We start from the raw sequence: 20787 nt of genomic DNA, 5'->3' as shown, positions 1-20787 counted from the left end.
ATAGCCATATGAGATGGGACATGCATACAAACATGCTATACAATAGACTAAAATATCTAACTTATATTTTCTACAAATTATCTAGGATAATGAGCACAGATAATCTACGTATGATTTACTATGCACTTTTCCATAGCATAACAACATACGGTATTATAGCATGGGGTGGAGCATACATTGGAAGACTCAAATATATACAAACTCTACAAACACGACTATTACAAATAATAAATAAAAACAAGTTTATAAATGAAAAAAATCCACTAAATATAGATCAAACATTCACCATGGAATCTCTAGTGTATCACTATGTCAACCTGCAAGATATGTTCCTGAAAAAAAATTCCGTAACAAGGAAAAAAACTATACAGCCCCTTAAAAGAAAATTAACAATCAGCATTAAAGATAGCTATACAAGAGCTTTAGCCACCTTCAATCAACTACCTTCTCACCTCAAAACTTTAAATAGCAATACAAAAACAATAAAGGACAAAATAAAAAAATGGATAAAAGGCCATCCATTCTAGATACAGAAATACAATGAACCACAATATACATTGCAACAATTTACAACAAATATATTACAAACTAAAGCAACAAGGGAACGTTGATAATAGTCTAAATTCAGCATTGGAAGTCCATGTGGATATGGATAAGGATAAGTTTCTCTTGGATGTAAGGACATATTTGTGTTCACAAGGCACTTGTACACTTCATCACAATCGTTCTCATCGTCGAATGTCTGAATATAACATGAAAAAAATTAATGTATCAGATAACTACAGAAAAATAATAGAAATAATTGCAAATGTGATTAACATAGCATGGAACTCACAACGGATAACTATTAATACCAAAACAAAAAACGGACTCAAAGAGGGAAAAAGAAATGAAACTTACATCCTAACAAAAACAGATACAACCAACATAAATTTCATTAATAAATGTGAATATTGCACATACAAACAATTAATTGGTAAAAAACATATACATTTCATAAAAGAAGAAAACAAAGAAGATCACAAAGAACCAAATACAGATAAAGTAAGATATAAACCCATAGAAACAGTATTTAAACAAATAGATGACATTGCAGACAATAATAGTATGCAAATAGAAACAAGTAACCCAAAAAATACACCAGGAAAACCGATTCTACAAACAAATAATATTCGAATGACCTATGGAGACATCAATTATCTTGGAAACAATAAAGCATTATTATACTTTTATAGAGGTATCAGAGGATATCAAACTTTCACTAATTCATTGTACTCACTTGAACAACAACCTAAATATAAAGATTTGATAGTCTTAGATGACATAGTATTCACAGCAACATGTAAATGTGATTCACATAGACAGCATACTGAAATGTTCCCTCACTATAGAGTCACGTGTGCTACAGGACTTACTTGTCCTGTTAGACTAAATACATACGAAAGAATATTATACGCAAGAAAAATGAAAGCATCAATGACGACAATCGTAACTGCCAGAAAAATGTTAATCAGATATTGGAGATAGAAGAACAAAATCGAAGATATTTGGTGAAGTAAGCTTTTATAGGAAGCATTCTTGCTACCAATATTAAGCCATACTTCATCTGTGAAATATTATAATATTATACAAACCAACTCTTAGTTTTAATTTTCTTTGTTTTTTTTATTTTTTTCTTAATTTTCTTTAAGTGTTTAGTAGTTTTAAAATACCAGACCAGCGAACAGGTTTATCCTCTGCTGGGTTACAAATTTGTAATGTAAAATTGTATAATTATTACTACTTGTTGTAATATTTTGTACTATACTCTGGTTAATAATAATAATAATAATAAAAATACTTTCGAAAGTATTTTGTCTATCGCGATGGTAATTTTTGAATTCGCACCGAGCGTTAAATTTCGCGACAATTTTCGAATTCTCTCTCTCCCTCTCTCTCTCACCGAATTATAATCAATAATTATAAAACCTATTCGCGTGCGTTAGTCTTTCGGCCCATAAAAGACTGTAGTTTTTATTAATTAAACTTTGTTAATTTTATTCACCGTTTACGTCATTTCGTTTCCTAATAGTTAATAGATCTATAAAGGCTTGAGTCTTAATCCTATTTCGTCTAGGGGATTAGGCGGATTAGGCATTAAGTCATTCATGCTGAAGAAAGATCGAGTGTCACAAGTTAAGTGACTTAAGGTTAATTCAACTCGGTTGAAAAGAAGACACTGAAACGAAAGTATCCAACGTAAAGGCGAATACACGTATAACCATACGTGTTTAACGGAGCGGCGATTAGCTCTGTATCGTAGGAGTTTGTGAAAGAACTTTTCGAGATACGAGGTGTGATCAAAAAGTAAGGTGAATTTTTATTTTTCTCAAAAAATATTTATTTATTCATCAATTTTTATTTTATCTCCTTCAAAGTAATCCCCCTCGGATATAATGCACTTGTGCCAACGCTTTTTCCAATCCTCAAAGCATTTCAAAAAATCATTTTTTGTGATCTTGTTTAGTTCATCCTTCGATGCCGTCTTTATCTCCTCAATCGTGGCAAAACGCCGTCCTTTCATGGGCCTCTTCAGTTTTGGGAACAAGAAGAAGTCACAGGCGGCCAGATCTGGGGAATACGGTGCCTGTGGCATCGTTACTGTGTTGGTTTTAGCCAAAAATTCGCGCACAAGCAACGATGTGTGAGCAGGGGCGTTATCGTGGTGCAAAAGCCAATTTTTATTTTTCCACAAATTCGGACGTTTCTGGCGGATTGCTTCGCGCAAATTGCGCATAACTTGCAGGTAATATTCCTTATTTACTGTTCTACCCTGTGGCAAGAACTCATGATGCACCACGCCCCTGCAGTCAAAGAAAACTGTAAGCAAAACCTTTACATTTGATCGAACTTGGCGTGCTTTTTTTGGTCTTGGTGATACAGAATGCCTCCACTGGGACGATTGAGTCTTAGTCTCGACGTCATAACCGTATACCCATGTTTCGTCATCTGTTATAACCCTGTTGAGTAAATCTGGATCATCGTTGACGTCATTCAGTAGCTCTTGGGCGATGCTCATGCGACGTTTCTTTTGGTCGAAATTGAGCAATTTTGGAACAAACTTCGCTGACACACGTCTCATGTCTAAAACACTCGTCAAAATTGATTGGCACGAATCAAATGAGATGCCAATATCATCAGCAATTTCTCTAATGGTAATTCGACGATTTCCCAACACTATTTTCATCACTTCTTCAACATTCTCATCAGTTGTTAATGTGCTGGGGCATCCAGAACGAGGTTCGTCGTCGGTGTCTTCTCGGCCTTCTTGGAAGAGTTTATACCACTTGTAAACATTTTTTTTGGCTTAAAGTAGACTCACCGTATGCCACTTTCAGCATTTCAAGTGTTTTGGAACATTTGATTCCATTTTTCACACAAAATTTAATGCAAACTCTTTGGTCCATGTTTTTAAACAGCAGCAAATCGTGGAGCACGCAAAACACTTCTAACCTTGATGCCTCTCACAAACAAACCAAACATACTACAAAGCTGAAATTTGGAACGTATGTTCTAGACGAGTGTACCGACATAACCAAATAAAAAAGTCGAAGATCGAACGGACGTAGCCCGCTAAATTTCAAAATTCACCTTACTTTTTGATCACACCTCGTATATCATCTACATATAAGATCAATAGTACCATATTGACATTTTTCCTGTAGGTAAACAGACAGGGTTCATTAATATCCCTTTGTAAACCTAATTTTTCTACCTCTACTGAAAACCTTTGATTCCATTTCTTAGGGCTTACTTTTAGACCGTATATTGCTTTATGCAGTTTACAAACTTTATTTACTTTCGATTGTTTATCTACTTTCACTCCATCAGGTATTTCAATATATACGAGGTGTGTTCAAAAAGTAAGTGTTTTCTCGCATGGACTCTAATTCATCGTCTATTGCCTTCAACCAGCTTAATTACCTCAGCTTAATTAACTCAGTTTCCATTACCTCTCTATAATTAGTTGGATCTGAATTTAAGGTGGCCATTAAACAAAAACCTTTTTCGTCTTCTCCTAACACTTCAATTTCGTTACATTAGGTCAAGAACGCGAAACTATTATCTACCAAGTTAGCCTTTCCTTCAGCTATCGCTTTATAATCTCGTTTTATTTTACTAACGCGCTTAGGTTGTACTCTAGATTGGCTCTCTGTTTCTTTATTATTTTCTGATTTTCTTTTACTAATTTTAATTTTCTTTGTATTATTTTCTGTAGGCTCTAATTCGGTTAATTTATCTAGTTTTTCAGAACCATCTGTATTGAATACATCTATAGTTGTCTCTAGTGTATCATTCTGGTATTCTTCGGAAGTAGAACTCGAATATTTATTATATTCTTTAGTTATTTCGTCATTTTTATCAATGTTTTTGTAAGTTAGCTTTTCTCTAAATTTAACGTGTTTGGTTAGAATTAATTTTCCAGATTGTGGATGCCATAAGACATATCCATTACTCGGTTGGCCCACTAAAATTGCCTTTATAGCCTTTTCTGATAATTTAGTTTCTGACAATGGTTTCTTTGCATGTGCTATGCATCCAAAGCGTCTAATTTTCTCTAGATTTTTTATTAGGGGATATCATATTTAGAGATGTTTTAAAGTCTATTGACGAGTTTGGGGTTCTATTGTACACGTCTACGGCTACTTCCAAAGCTATGTTCCATAACGATTTAGGTAAACCCGAATCTATCATAAGAGATCTTAATTTTTCTAGTATGGTTCTGTTGAAACGTTCAGCAGTACCATTATGAGGTGGTGTTTACGGATTCGAAAAGTTCGACTCTAGTTTCTCTAGTTTCATGACCTCTTGAAATTTACCTACTGTGAATTCTCTAGCATTATCAGCTCTTATATAGCAAGCTCTAGGATTCTTTCCAATAAGATTTCTCATGGTATTTAAATAATTTTCTAAGCATTCTCCTGCTTCAAATTTGTTTACTATGGCATACGTTTTGGCAAATTTCGAGAAGTCATCTACGAAAATTATTATATATCTCTTTCAACCAGGATGTGTAATTGTTTTAAATGGACCTATTATATCGGAGTGAGTTAGTTGAAGTGGATGATCAGCTCTGGTTCTTATTTTTTTAAAAGGCTGTTTACTCATTTTGGACATTATGCATACTTCACAGTTTTTAATATTCTCATTAAATTTCACATTGCTGAGTTCTTTATTTATCTTTTGTAATTTTAACAGATAATCATAGGAAGGATGTCCTAGTCGAACATGCCATAACATCCCTTCATCTAACTTTTCTGAGTATCTTTTCTCTAATTCGAATGATGTAAATAAATCATCCATCGGTTTATCGTTTTTCAGATCGTCTAATGTATAATTCTCAAAATCTCTATATTGGCTGAACTTAGGTATTAATTCGCTCGACTCTGGCTCCCTCCCAATTTCGGAATTCATAATTTCTTTATCTTTTTCTATTTCCACGTCTGACTGTTGATAGGTAATAATGATAATGATAACGACAACATTTAGAGATGATAATCAGATCGGTTGAACAAAATTTGATGATCGCTAGAAAATTAATTAATCGCGTGACATAGAAGAAGTACTGCTTAAACGAGTTAAATTCGATTAACAATTAGAGTAATATAAGTAATAGATTGAAGTTCAACTCAATTAAGTAAATGTGTCATATTGTAATATAGAGTTATTAAGAAAAAAACTCGGTGTAGGCACAGTTGCTAAGTAAAAAGAGCTTGCGAGCATGCCTTATAAACTTACATACGTAGAATAATTAAAACTAAGATTAAAACCTTAAAACTTACAAATTAGTCCCTACAATTTTTCAAAATGTTATTCTTCTATAAAATATTTTTTTCTAAACTGTAACACTTACGATGTATTATTATAATAGTAAAAAAAAATGTTTCATCTAATTTTCAAAATTTTTTGTGTGTGCCGGATGGAAATAAAAGTAAAAAAATTAAAAAATATATATATTTACAAAATATATTTATTATATTTATTATTAATCAGAGTATATGTACATAATTATACAGAATGATCTTATATATATATATATATATATATTAAAAAAATTTTTTACGAAATTTGCAATCCAGCAGAGGAAAATTTTCTGTTCGCCGATCTGGATGCACTTATTACTAACTTAAAACTAATATGATAGTTTAGATAAATTTTTTATTAAATAACTGCACTTTTTTGGTATTCTTCTTTACCAGAATCTAATGAGTCTTGATCTAGCTGTGGTATAATTTCCTATTATGGTATTGTGGTCCATAATGTGTTTTATTCTTTCACTGAGTGAATCTTGTTGGGCAAGTAAGTCCAATTACACATGTTGCTTTGTAGTGGGGGAAAATTCTCTGGATGTTGCTTTGTAAAGGTACATTGGCAGGTTGAGGTAAATACGATGTTATCAAGTACTATGAGATCTTTGTGTTTAGGTTGAAGTTCAAGTGAGTAAACAAAGTTTACAAAAGTTGGTTTACCTTGTAAAACTCTATCAAAATAGAGTAGGGCTTTGTTATTTCCTATTGTGAAGGTTGGGTGAGGTCTCATCTTTCTCCTTTTAACGTCCTCTATCGCGTTCTCTCCTCCAGCCTTGCTCGTGAGCTGCCCAAACAGCCTCAGTTATGCCTTGTGCAATTTCCGAACTGTACGACCTTCTCCAAGGGTCCGAGGTCAATGCAGCCTCGGAGATGATCTCCAAGTTGCGGGGCTCACCACCCTGGCTGCAACTATGCAGCAGCCATGCTGGCCATGACGAGCATGTAACGGTCCTATATATGAGCTATTTATTAAATTACACAGCACCACAAATGGGAACCGGAAAAAGTCCTTCGGCAAAATTGATACCCTATATGTATTTCGACGCGCTGATTCCAAATCCGAGGTCCACATAACCCCAGCACGTCGTGTTCAAGGACATTTGAAGGTCAAACGCATTTACTACGGGAAAACATAAAATCTGACCACGGATTCGAGAGCGAGAAATTTTACGTCCAAATATGTATTTTCTATTTTTTCCAACATGACCCTCCAAGGTCATCTGAGGGTCAAATGACTCACCGATAGATCAAATTCGTATTTCCCACATACATCATCACAACTAAAGACATGCGTACAAATGAGTCAGGTATCTTTAGGTTTCTCGATGCGCTGAATCCAAATCCGAGGTCCACATAACCCCAGCACGTCGTGTTCAAGGACATTTGAAGGTCAAACGCATTTACTACGGGAAAACATAAAATCTGACCACGGATTCGGAAAGAGCGGGAAATTTTACGTCCAAATATGTATTTTCTATTTTTTCCAACATGACCCTCCAAGGTCATCTGAGGGTCAAATGACTCACCGATCGATAAAATTCATGTATTCCATATACATCATTACACTACAGATTTTAAACTATAATTTGGTCACGTATCTTTAGGTATTTCGACGCGCTAAATCAAAATCTGAGGATCCTCGGTCTCAAATTCAAATATGAGTTACGGTGAGAACTTAGTTCATGGTTGTGTTAGCTCTCTTTATGGTTTTCTCGCGCGGATATTGCCAATCGATTCCAGCAATTAAAATTCACCTAGCTTGATATATAGACTTGATTTCAGATAGTGATGTCGATCAAAAAGATTTACGAATGACGCGTTCTTTTATTAGCAAAACGATCTGCGGAGCGCTTTTCTTTTGTGTGGAGTAGTAGTGTCTCTTTTAAGAGACCAACAATAGTCTGACATCATGTTCACATCCCAATAGCCTTGATATCTTCTTTCGATGTCTTTGAAGTCTTGGTGGAATCTCTCTCCTTGCTCCTCGCTAAAGTCTCCTAAATTTTCAGGAAAGTAATCAAGATGAGAATGAAGAAAATGAATTTTCAAATTCATCAAGCAACCCATTATTTTGTAATTAACCAACATCTCATTTACTATATCTTCGTAATCGTCGTCTTTATTATTTCCTAAAAATTTATGCTGAACTTCTCTAAAGCTTTGCCACGCGTTGCGTTCCTTTATCGTCATTCTTCTTTCAAATTCTTCATCTCGTAATAGTTCTCTTATTTGTGGACCATCAAAGACTCCTTCGTTGATCTTTGCTTTCGAAAAGTTTTGGAAATTTCTCGAAGAGATACATAAAAGCGTTGCTTTCGTCTTGTGAATTTTTCATTGCTTTAATGAACTGTTTGACCAAACCAAGCTTAATATGCAAGGGTGGGAGGATGACTTTATTTGCAGGTATAAAACTTTCGTGTAAAACATTTTTATTACCTGGGGTCAAATTTTGTCGAAGTGGCCATTCTGTTCTCACATAGTGTTCATCTCGGGCACGGCTATCCCATTCACAAATGAAACATGGATATTTCGTGAAGCCACTTTGTTGACCCAACAAAATTGTTGTTATTTTCAAATCTCCAACCAACTGCCACCCGTGAGTATCATAATGCAATTTCTGTAGCAGTAAATCGAGATTACTATATTCCTCTTTCAAGACAATGGAATGACCAATTGGTATAGGGGCGTATATGTTACCGTTATGAAGTAAAACTGCTTTCAAGCTTCTCGTAGAAGAATCAATAAACAGACGCCAATCAATAGCTTCATACTCTACGTTTCCAAATTCATTTATCAGTCCTGCAACGTCGTTGCAATAAACTAAATCGCATTCTTTCGAAAAAAATTTTCTAAATTGTTGATCACGATTTCGGTAAAATGTGATGGAAGTACCAGGAGCCAGACAATTTTTTTCTTTCAATCTAGATGCTAATAGTTCCGAAAGTTCTTTTGAAAGTCTCGTGTCTCGAACTAAATCACTCAGCTCTTCTTGATTAAACCCATTAAATGTCTGGTCTTGCTCATCATCTTCTGTATCTTCCATTTTATCAGTGCAACCTCTTCTACTTGAACCCTCTCCCATTGATTCTTCGGTTTGCATTTCTAAAATCTCCGGTTCTTCAGCATCCAAGGTGGCGAGAACAGGAAGAGTTACAGACGTAACGAATGGATAACGTAATTGGGATACATTTTTACGATTATATCCACGTGTATCAGTCAAACAGAAGTAACAATCTGTATTATGATCTGTCGGATTACGCCAAATCATTGGCGAGATGTATTGCGATATTTTCTGGTGCAGTTGTATCTTACATTTTAAACATATAGTTTTTAGAGTCCAACAGTTGTTTATTTGTTCAGTGATTAAAGGGAAAACTATTTTATAATTTTGTAGCAGTTTATCAGTGAAAGATTCTCTTTGAGTTTTAAAACAAAATTTACCACAAACAACACAAAAGTTGTCAATACGCTCTTTGCATGGTGCCAATTCTATTCTTGTAGCAGTAGATCCTACACAGGCCAAGTTATCCACCAGTGTAGAACTGGAACTGCGGTCGCATGATGACGACGATTGCGGGCCCGCTTGCTCACCCCGACCAACCGCCGATACTGGGCATCCGAAACCCTGCATCGTACTCTTTCGTGTGCCGACCATGACGGCATAATGCCTTCACCCCAGGGCTTTGCCGGAAAACAAAAAAGACAAAAAAAGCCGTTACCCGCCGCCACCACGAGAAGGTGCCCTGGGTTTCGGCACACGAATACAATGTCCTCGCCACCTTGGATGCTAAAGAACCTGAGATTTCGATCAGTAGAAATGTGTCCGATGTAGGTGCTGAGAATATAGAAATGCAAACAGAAGAATCAACGAGAGAGGGGCCAAGTAGAAGAGGTTGCACTGATGGAATGGAAGATATAGAAGATGATGAGCAAGACCAGACATTTCATGGGTTTAATCATTCTTAGTTCGAGACACAGGACTTTCAAAAGAACTTTCGGAACTATTAGCATCTAGATTGAAAGAAAAAAATTGTCTGGCTCCTGGTACTTCCATCACATTTTACCGAAATCGTGATCAACAATTTAGAAAATTTTTTTCGAAAGAATGCGATTTAGTTTATTGCAACGATGTTGCAGGACTGATAAATGAATTTGGAAACGTAGAGTATGAAGCTATTGATTGGCGTCTGTTTATTGATTCTTCTACGAGAAGCTTGAAAGCAGTTTTACTCCATAACGGTAACATATACGCCCCTATACCAATTGGTCATTCCATTGTCTTGAAAGAGGAATATAGTAATCTCGATTTACTGCTACAGAAATTGCATTATGATACTCACGGGTGGCAGTTGGTTGGAGATTTGAAAATAACAACAATTTTGTTGGGTCAACAAAGTGGCTTCACGAAATATCCATGTTTCATTTGTGAATGGGATAGCCGTGCCCGAGATCAACACTATGTGAGAAAAGAATGGCCACTTCGACAAAATTTGACCCCAGGTAATAAAAATGTTTTACACGAAAGTTTTATACCTGCAAATAAAGTCATCCTCCCACCCTTGCATATTAAGCTTGGTTTGGTCAAACAGTTCATTAAAGCAATGAAAAATTCACAAGACGAAAGCAACGCTTTTATGTATCTCTTCGAGAAATTTCCAAAACTTTCGGAAGCAAAGATCAACGAAGGAGTCTTCGATGGTCCACAAATAAGAGAACTATTACGAGATGAAGAATTTGAAAGAAGAATGACGATAAAGGAACGCAACGCGTGGCAAAGCTTTAGAGAAGTTCAGCATAAATTTTTAGGAAATAATAAAGACGACGATTACGAAGATATAGTAAATGAGATGTTGGGTAATTACAAAATAATGGGTTGCTTGATGAATTTGAAAATTCATTTTCTTCATTCTCATCTTGATTACTTTCCTGAAAATTTAGGAGACTTTAGCGAGGAGCAAGGAGAGAGATTCCACCAAGACTTCAAAGACATCGAAAGAAGATATCAAGGCTATTGGGATGTGAACATGATGTCAGACTATTGTTGGTCTCTTAAAAGAGACACTACTACTCCACACAAAAGAAAAGCGCTCCGCAGATCGTTTGCTAATAAAAGAACGCGTCATTCGTAAATCTTTTTGATCGACATCACTATCTGAAATCAAGTCTGTATATCAAGCTAGGTGAATTTTAATTGCTGGAATCGATTGGCAATATCCGCGCGAGAAAAACCATAAAGAGAGCTAACACAACCATGAACTAAGTTCTCACCGTAACTCATATTTGAATTTGAGACCGAGGATCCTCAGATTTTGATTTAGCGCGTCGAAATACCTAAAGATACGTGACCAAATTATAGTTAAAAATCTGTAGTGTAATGATGTATATGGAATACATGAATTTTATCGATCGGTGAGTCATTTGACCCTCAGATGACCTTGGAGGGTCATGTTGGAAAAAATAGAAAATACATATTTGGACGTAAAATTTCCCGCTCTTTCCGAATCCGTGGTCAGATTTTATGTTTTCCCGTAGTAAATGCGTTTGACCTTCAAATGTCCTTGAACACGACGTGCTGGGGTTATGTGGACCTCGGATTTGGATTCAGCGCATCGAGAAACCTAAAGATACCTGACTCATTTGTACGCATGTCTTTAGTTGTGATGATGTATGTGGGAAATACGAATTTGATCTATCGGTGAGTCATTTGACCCTCAGATGACCTTGGAGGGTCATGTTGGAAAAAATAGAAAATACATATTTGGACGTAAAATTTCTCGCTCTTTCCGAATCCGTGGTCAGATTTTATGTTTTCCCGTAGTCAATGCGTTTGACCTTCAAATGTCCTTGAACACGACGTGCTGGGGTTATGTGGACCTCGGATTTGGAATCAGCGCGTCGAAATACATATAGGGTATCAATTTTGCCGAAGGACTTTTTCCGGTTCCCATTTGTGGTCCTGTGTTATTAAATGACTGCAACTAGTCTAACGTATTTATCTGTTTAGTCAAAACAATACATTAAGCGGCGCTACCTCACTGTTTACGCGACTGTATACAAATAAGAGTCGAGTCAAAACAAACAGCGTGACGTCACAAAATAATAGACATAGATATAATGATCCATACTATTGAGAAAAATATGTTAATTATAGATAATTTGAATATAACAAAGTATCGGTTATATAGATTTTAACATGCAGATTCACAATATCTCATTCAATTATAAATTAATAATGAATATCAATATGTAAAGTTAATTTATTTATTAACATATGAAATATTAGAAAAATATAAATAATTTATATGTAAAATGAATAAGCATAGAACATGAGTAAGAATTGGTTTCATTAATAACAGCTAAATAACAACTGTTATTAATAAATAAACAATTAATAATTTATTTAAACAATAAGCTATATATAGAACGAAAATATTAAGTTAATACTTGATAATGATAATTTTATGATTTAGAAATCTTAGATAATTAATCTAATAATCGCATATTAAGATTAGAAGAAAACCGTTACAAATATGAAAAATTAGTCATAATTCAATTGTTATTAATTAATTTAAATAATTAATTTTGGAAAATACTTCCAAAATTAATCAACTATAAAGTTATATGAAATTTTAATAATTTTCTATTGTAAATAATGTAATATCACGTTAATTAACTTTATTAGTTAATAACTTTTGACGACACTATTGGCGATAGTTGTATATTGTATAAAATCAACAAATAACTAATTCTGTAAAATTTACATGTGTTAAAAACTTAATATTAATGGTTATTTACTTGTAAATTAAGAAAAATCATTTCTCAAAATTCGCGAATGTCTCTCGAATTTTCGATGAAATCTCTCCTGCAATAATAAGCGGGAAAATCTATGTATAAATAGGCCCACCTTTGCACAGGCTAGATTCATTCACTTCTAGCCTTGCAAGGTGAGCGCATGAGTCTGAATAAACTTGGCTTAATATCTAAGTTCTTTCTCTCATTGTGATTAACTAAGCAAGACTATCCTTTCCTTATAATTTGAGCTCGGCTTATAGAACATCTCGCGCTATAAGAAACTTGGGCCGAATTATATCCTATCAAAGAAAGACTTTAGCTCTGCTTATGGGACAATTCGCACCATAAGAAACTAGGGCATTGTCTGACTTTCCTCGATATATTGCAATTATTTATGTATATTTGATTCATTTATCTATTTTCTTGACAATTAGAGTAAAATCATTGGAAATAAATTCTTACTCATTAGCTAGATTACGAGAGTTCGAATTATTTTATTTATAAGTGATACGAATATCACATTTGGCGACCGTGAGAGGACTCTTGTTACATTAGTTATTGTTAAGTATTTGTTTTAGTTATTTTATATTAGTTTGTAATTTAATTGTAAATTTTTATTTTATTATGCCGAAAAGAAACAAACATATGCGAGCAATACTATGTAAAAATGCGTCACTGGAAAAAGAAATAAGTGAACTGCGTACATTGTATATGGAACTTGCGGAATCGTTTGTTAATTTAGGCAATAATTACAAAAAGAACATGAAATTGTTTGATACTAGTTTGAGAAATATGAGCTCTGATTTAAATCATTTGGCTGACACTGTAGAACATATGTTAGTATCTAGGCCTGCTCCAGGCGCATAAATTGTATTATTATTTATAATAAATTTGATTACTAAGATATATAATTTGAATTTGTTCGATTATTTGTTAAATCCTATATATTATTGTAAACTGATTGATTAGTATCATCTATATATATTATTTATTATTGGTATTGAATTGATTGTATGTTTGGACTTTCTTTGTTGATATTACAATGTCAAACGAAAAACGTTCAATGTATAATTCTACTGAATGTGCTACCGAAACAATTCTTAACGAATTTAGTGAATCACTAATTGGTGAAGAATTGACCGTGCAACAAAAAAGAACGCACGAATGGGAAAAAGCCGTAGTAGACGAATTAAAGACATTTCATACTGATCAATTTAAATTGCAAAATGATTTTAAGACAATTTGTGAAACTATCAACAATTTAAGTAATAAAGTTGATAGATTAACGAATAGAATGGTTGAACAGGATCAAATAATTAAAAGTTTAGAATCAAATTAAGAAAAGTCAAATGAAATTATTTCTATTTTAAAAGATAGATGTGAAGATAATTTTAATGATATTGTTCGAGCGAAAAATAATGTTACTATGGAAATGAATGAAACATTTTCAGTACTTCGTGAGAATTTTGATAAAATTAAGAATAATGAACAAAATAGATCAATTGTTAAAGAAACTATTATTGAAACTATTAAGCAACCTGCTTTAACGTGTCCAGTTTTTGACGATAGTTATAAATATCGACCAGTAAAGTATTTAAATGATCTCAAACGTTATTTGCAAGCAAGTAATTACAATACTGCTCAATTGTTATGTTTGTTATCTCAATCTATGACGGGAGTAAATTCTTCTTGGTATGATTTAGTACAGCGTGAAATTAGAAATTTTGAAGATTTTGAAATGTTATTTAAAAAGAAATTTTGGAACGCTGAAATACGTAGAAATATTACTCGCGAAATAGAATTTGGAAAATATTTTGGTGGAAAATTATCATGTTATAATTATGCTATACGTAAAATTAATTTAGCTTTTGATATAAATGAAAATCTAGATGAAGAAGAATTAATAGATAAATTAGCTCGACATTTTGATAGAGATGTACGTTTATTAGTTCAAGCTAGACATATAAAAAAGATATCAGAATTTATTAAAGTTTTATCTTCTTTGGATAATGATGATTATATTAGTTCACGTCATGTTCAAAAAGATAACGGCGGAGAACAACAAATTAATAGCATAACAATTGAAAATAGTAAGTCGAATAATAATAAGAATAATAAAGCTAATAAAAATAAGAATATTGCAAAACCGATTTTACAAGATGTACCTAGTACTTCCTCGGGAAACGAGTAAATGTTGCTTCTCGGAAATCGGATAAATGCAAAAGCTTGCAACGAGTTGCAACAATAAAATCAAGTAACGATTTATTATCAAAAGAATTACTAACTATTTTTGAAGATCCTAGACATGAAATTAACGGTGAATTATCAAATAACGATAATAGCAATGGGGGCAGAATTTGTCCTGAAATATTTCTTTTATTAGAAAACATTCCAGTAAAAGCTCTACTTGATTCGGGTAGTGAAGTTTCTGCTATTTCAGAAGAATTTTACAATCAAAACTTAAGTAATTTTAAAGATAAACCTACTCTTCCGATTAGTGGACACGTTATTAAGGTAGCTACAGGCCAAAAATCGGTGAGATTGAAAAAGCAAATTTATTTGAATGTAAAATGGGGTAGTCAATACATTGATATTATCTTCATAATTATTCCTAGATTAATAAAAGATTGTATTATCGGTTATGATACTATGAAAAATATAAAGCTCAAACTTGACACATTTAAAGTGCAAATTTATTTTGAAATTAATAATACTTTGGAAAACATGAAATATAACGATGCATTTATGGATGAAAGTACATATTAAAGCTTAACTATTCAGTATGATACTGTCTCGGATTTTGGGGATGACATACCATCACTCATTGATCTAACTCGTAATGAAATAGATGCAGGCATCACAAATGATGATTCTGTAAATCTAACTCGAGGGGAAATTGATAAGAAAATAGATGAAAGCTCTAACCTTACCGATGCTCCAAAAAATGAGATAGCTTCGCTTGTGTACGAATTTAGAGATGTATTTCGTAAAAAATTAGGTTTATTGAAAGTATATACTCATAAATTGATTTTAAAAGATAAAGAGTCATATTTCTCAAAACAGTATCCTATACCGCTAAATTATCGAGAAAATGTTCGAATTGCAATCAAAGAAATGCTAAGAGACGGCGTTATTCGTCGATCAATTAGTAATTATATTAATCCAATTGTTATAAGCATTAAAAAAGACGGATCAGTGCGATTTTGTTTAGATGCTCGAAAATTAAATAAAAAATTAGTTAAAGATTATGAAGGCCCACTACATATGGATGATATTTTTCAACATTGTTTCGGAGTAAAGTTTATTTCTAGTTTTGATTTGACAAGTAGTTTTTGGCAGATTCCTCTTGATAAAGAAAGTAAAAAATATACAGCATTTATTATCGAGGGCAATACCTACGAATTTAATGTAGTTCCTTTCGGTACATGTACTAGCACTGCAGCTTTAGTGAGAGCTTTAAATTTGTCAATTGGCGATTTAAAACAATTCATTATACCATTTGTGGATGATATACTATGTATTTCTAAAACCTTCAATGAACATATTTATCATTTACGAACGTTATTTACATGTTGTCGTAGAGATAATTATACATTGAAATTTTCACAGTCTAAATTAGTTCAAGAAGAAATTGAATTTTTGGGACATATTATAACTCCACAAGGTATAAAAGCTCAAAAAAGCAAATTAGAAATAATTCAAAATTATAAAGCTCCAAAAAATTTGAAAAGCTTGCAAAGCGTTCTTGGTTTTGTTAATTTCTATACAAAATTTGCAAAAAATTATGCTGAAATATGTAGACCTTTAATGAATTTATTGCAACAAAGTAAAGGCTATCAATGGTTACCTGAGCATGAAACAGCTTTTAATAACGTGAAAAAAATATTTATTGATACAATCACTTTAAAATTTCCTGATCCTAATAAACCTTACATATTAACTACTGATGCCAGTTAACATACTATAGCCGCTGCTTTGTCACAATTAAATAATGAAGGTGATGAAGAAGTTATAACATTTATATCTAGAACTCTAAAAGGAGCAGAATTAAATTATTTTACTACTGAAAAAGAACTATTAGCTGTAGCTTGGTCATGTTTAAAATTAGAAACGTATCTAAGAGGTGCGAAAGAAATAATTATTCGTACTGATCATGAAGCGTTGAAATTCTTAACGACTTGTAAATTTACAAATGCGAGATTAGTGAGGTGGTGCTTGTTTCTTCAAGACTACAACATTACGTATGAGTATCTACCAGGAAATAAGAATAAAGCAGCCGATTTTCTATCTAGACATATCACAGACTGCAGTAATAATTATACAGATGAAATTCAAATTGCTATGTTGATGAAAGAACCTTCACGAAATTTAATGAAATACTTCAAGAATATGGAGTCATTACAACAAAATGATGGTTCTATACAAAATTTAAGAAATAAAGAAAATTTCAATCATAGATATATAGTTTATAACAATTTAGTATATAAAAAAGATAAAATTAACAATAAATTATTACTACCAGAAAAAATAGTTCAAGAATTGGTCCAAGAAATACATGAAGTATATGATCATATTGGAAAAAGAAAAATTACAAAGATGTTACAGGAAAATTTTTATATCTACAAACTTCGTAAAAAAGTAGCTGTAACAATAAATCGTTGCAATTTATGTCAGCACACGAAGTATTACACAAAACAGACATTACCTGTAAATCCATACCAATTTTAGCTACTAGAAGATTTATCTTCACTCCAAACAAATTTACAATATATGTAAATATTGGAGAAAATGTGCTAATAACACAGGCCCACAAAAAAAAATGAACTTGGATGTCCATCGACAAAACCCATGTACTCCTACGTATTTTTGCGCGCTGAGTCCGAATCTGGCATTCGTTTAACCTCAGCACGTCGGGTTCAAGGGCATTTGAAGGTCACATTGCAGAAATCAGCAATAACTAATACAAGACATTTGTCTGTTAAGTTTTTGGGGTCGCTGAGTTTAAATCCGGTATTTGTTTTTCTCCATGAGGTAAGTTTGAAGGTTAGTTCAAGGTCAAAGCTGTTTACTCTAGGAAAAATGAATTTTTGACTGCAGATTCTGAAAGAGCGGGAAATTTTACGTCCAGATACATATTCAATTTTTTTTAATATAACCCTCAAGGTCATGTGAAGGTCACTTAATCTTGTTGGATGGAGGATTCGTATGACAATAAGATAATGGAATTTCATGGGGCAAACTACCATGTCGTTATGTTTTCAGGGTCGCCGAATCCAAATCCACGGTGTTCGTTTGTCTCCATCAGGCCGCATTGAAGGTTGTTTGAAGGTCAAATCCTCGACAATTAGTGAAATCGAGTCAAGTTATCATTCTAACATATTTTTTGAGCATCTGAACCCAAATATAAAGACCGCTTAATACCTCAGGGTCAAAATCAAGGTCATCCCAAGGTCAAATATACATTTTTTCATTAAAAAAAGAAAATTTTGACCACAGATTCAGAGAAAATGGAAAATCTTACATCTAGCTGTGATCGTTACTTATTTTTTTGATCACACTCCCGAAATAATCGTGTGCCGCAACCCAGGGTACCTCCACGTGGTGACGACGGAAAACGGCTTTTTTTTTGGCTTTTTGTTTTCCGGCAAAACCCTGGGGTGAAGGCATGATGCCGTCATGGTTGGCACACGAAGAGGTACGATGCAGGGTTTCGGATGCCCAGTATCGGCGATTGGTCAGGATGAGCAAGCAGGTCCGCAATCGTCGTCATCATGCGACTGCAGCTCTACAGTGGTTGGAAACTTGGTCTCTGTAGAGTACAACAATACAAGAATACGCTCTAATTCTCATAGTTGTAAGCAAAAAGTGAATTCCTTTTGCTATGTGTGTGGCAAATACTTTTTGAAAAAGTCGGATCTTCGCAAATTCACAGATGATTTGAAACTAGTATACGATGAGTGTTTCGGTTGTAAAGTCACTGATGGTGAGCAAGATTGGCTGCCACAATTGATATGCAATAGCTGTAGGCTGATGTTTAGCCGGTACAAAAAGGACAAAACTCCATTAAAATTTGTCAAACCTATGGTTTGGAGTGAGCCAGAAAATGTAGAGAATTGTTATTTTTGTATGACAAAAACTATAGGTTTTAACTCATCTAATGTCCACAAAATTGTATACGCGAGTGTGTCTAGTGTAATCAAGCCGTTTATAGCTCCAACAGAAGAAAGAGATACAGATGTAGAAAGTGACCTTTCTTCTGCACTTACTGAATTAGAGATTTCTAGTTCTGATGAGGCCGAGAGTGAAAGAGAAGAAACGGACGAGAGTAATGACGAGTATGTGCCATCTGGATCACAAACAAAGATAAAAGGAGAATTTGATCAGAAAGAACTTAATGACCTAGTTAGAGAGTTAGGCTTATCAAAGGAGGGAGCAGAGTTGCTTGCTTCGAGGTTGAAGGAAAAAAATTTACTGGCGAAAGGTACTAAATGTTCTTACTATCGGAATAGAGAAAAAGACTTCAGAAAATATTTCTCTACGGAGAATGATCTCGTATTTTGCAACAATGTTAAGGATCTGATGAACGAATTTAAGAAGGATGTTTATAAATCTGAGGAATGGAGATTATTTCTGGATTCTTCTAAGCGAAGCCTGAAAGCTGTATTATTACATAACACTAATAAATATTCTGCAATGCCTCTGGCCCATTCGGTTACCCTGAAAGAAGATTACAAAAATATTGAGTTGGTATTAAATAAAATACAGTACAAGAAACACAACTGGCTAATCTGTGGTGATCTCAAGATTCTTACCATCATGCTAGGTCAGCAATCAGGCTTCACAAAGTTTCCATGTTTCTTATGTATGTGGGATAGCAGGGATCGTAAGAATCATTATGTAAAAGCAGAATGGCCTGATAGATCAACGTTCGAACCCCGTAAGGATAACATCATTAACAAGCCATTAGTAGAGCCATCCAAGGTCCTTCTTCCTCCTCTCCATATTAAACTTGGTTTAATAAAACAATTCGTTAAAGCGTTGAATAAAGAAGGGCTATGTTTCTCGTACCTGGGAACAAAATTTCCAAGAGTATCTGACGCTAAATTGAAAGAAGGTATATTTGACGGTCCCCAAATCCGCACATTGTTAAAGGATGAAGCATTCATAGACAAGATGGACGATAAAGAGAAAGCAGCATGGATTAGCTTCAAGGATGTAGTGGAAAATTTCTTAGGGAATCACAAGAGCGAGAACTACAAAAAACTAGTTGAAGACTTACTTAAAAATTACAATAGTTTGGGTTGCTTGATGAATTACAAGCTACACTTTCTTCATTCACACTTAGACTACTTTCCACAAAATCTTGGAGATTATAGCGAAGAACAAGGGGAACGGTTTCACCAAGATATTAAAGTAATGGAACAGCGATACCAGGGCCGGTGGGACATAAATATGATAGCGGACTTTTGTTGGACATTGAAAAGAGAACATATTATCGACGGAAAGAAACGAAAGCGGAATCCCCTACATAGATCATTCGAAGATAAAAGAACAAGAAAAAAAAGAAAATCATGAGTTTTGTAATACATGATACCCATGTCTCCATATGTGGCTGTTTGTCATGCGACGATTAGTCAGCTTCAGTATTTTTCTCAAATACTAATTTATGGCACATAATTCACTAATATGTGAAATTTTCTATTTTTCATGCAACTGTGGTCAAAATTTCCTTTTTTTAATAAAAAAAATGTATATTTGACCTTGGGATGACCTTGATTTTGACCCTGAGGTATTAAGCGGTCTTTATATTTGGGTTCAGATGCTCAAAAAATATGTTAGAATGATAACTTGACTCGATTTCACTAATTGTCGAGGATTTGACCTTTAAACGACCTTCAATGCGGCCTGATGGAGACAAACGAACACCGCGGATTTGGATTCGGCGACCCTGAAAACATAACGACATGGTAGTTTGCCCCATGAAATTCCATTATTTTATTGTCATACGAATCCTCCATCCAACAAGATTAAGTGACCTTCACATGACCTTGAGGGTTATATTAAAAAAAATTGAATATGTATCTGGACGTAAAATTTCCCGCTCTTTCAGAATCTGCAGTCAAAAATTCATTTTTCCTAGAGTAAA

This window comes from Phymastichus coffea, unplaced genomic scaffold, assembly GCF_024137745.1.
Source record: "Phymastichus coffea isolate CEN01 unplaced genomic scaffold, Cenicafe_Pcof_1.1 PCOF00001, whole genome shotgun sequence".
NCBI lineage: Eukaryota > Metazoa > Arthropoda > Insecta > Hymenoptera > Eulophidae > Phymastichus > Phymastichus coffea.
This window is presented reverse-complemented; position numbering follows the sequence as displayed.